Source organism: Physella acuta, unplaced genomic scaffold (genome assembly GCF_028476545.2).
Source record: "Physella acuta isolate Inbredline_101_S28 unplaced genomic scaffold, ASM2847654v3 ptg002837l, whole genome shotgun sequence".
Classification (NCBI taxonomy): Eukaryota; Metazoa; Mollusca; class Gastropoda; family Physidae; genus Physella; species Physella acuta.
This window is the reverse complement of record NW_026734237.1, coordinates 4122-5000: the sequence shown is the minus strand read 5'-3', so window position 1 is coordinate 5000 and position 879 is coordinate 4122. Positions and strand designations below refer to the sequence as shown.

At 58.4% G+C, this 879-nt stretch overlaps 1 non-coding gene across 1 annotated transcript in view; it reads right to left on the bottom strand.

Moving 5' to 3' along the window:
- The window catches only part of LOC131934490 (small subunit ribosomal RNA), a 1846-nt gene extending 1669 nt beyond the window's left edge, over positions 1-177 (bottom strand). The window contains exon 1 of the ribosomal RNA XR_009385789.1: positions 1-177. This exon is cut by the window's left edge and continues 1669 nt beyond it. This is a non-coding gene — a ribosomal RNA (small subunit ribosomal RNA).
- Positions 178-879: the final 702 nt, after the last annotated feature.

The window sequence follows — 879 nt, the reverse complement described above, 5'->3', positions numbered from 1 at the left end:
GATTGCATGTATTAGCTCTAGAATTGCCACAGTTATCCAAGTAGGATCGTGTCATCTAAGGAACCTCGACTGATTTAATGAGCCATTCGCGGTTTCACCATGGGACAGTGTGAACTTAGACATGCATGGCTTAATCTTTGAGACAAGCATATGACTACTGGCAGGATCAACCAGATAGCTATCGTTTGCGAGACGTTTTTCCACAACACATCGCGGGACGGGAGACAACGCTCTAGCGAGAGAACGGATCCCGGCATTCCCGGATTTTTTCACATCGGACCGCTCACATTTCCCCCTTCACCGTAAACACGGCGTCGCCGGGAAATCTCTCGATTTGCATCGAGCCGACTGCGTTTTGCAGACCCGTCGCCCGTTCCGAGGGCTGGGCCAGTGCGAGACTTTTATCGAGCCACCAATACTGCTTGGTTGCGTTAGCACTGCGCGTCGCCGCTGGCTTCACGCTACGGACACGTACTTTTACCTTCACTGGCGCGACCTGCGCGCCGAGCCCGCATTTTACCGGGAAGCTAGTCGGGAGACTGAGCCACGCACGGTCAGATCGGGCACATGTCGCTGGCTGCGAGGGAGCGCGGATCCTAGCGTCACATAGAGGCTTCACCGACACTCACCTCCACAATAGTAGATACAGACCGTTTTAACCGCCGTATTTCTGCCCATACCTCTAGTGTTAAACCGAAAAATCGGGTACATAGTCTCGGGGAGGACCGGGGTGCCGCCCCATGAGGGGAGCCCGCACGGAGGGCGCCGGGGGTGCCGCGACCCGGGGGGCGGCGCGGGGGTGTCGGGGCGCATCTACGGGGCTCACTCGCGCGGGCGCCACACTTCCGGGGGGCGCCCCAGGTGGGGTGCCAACTTTGG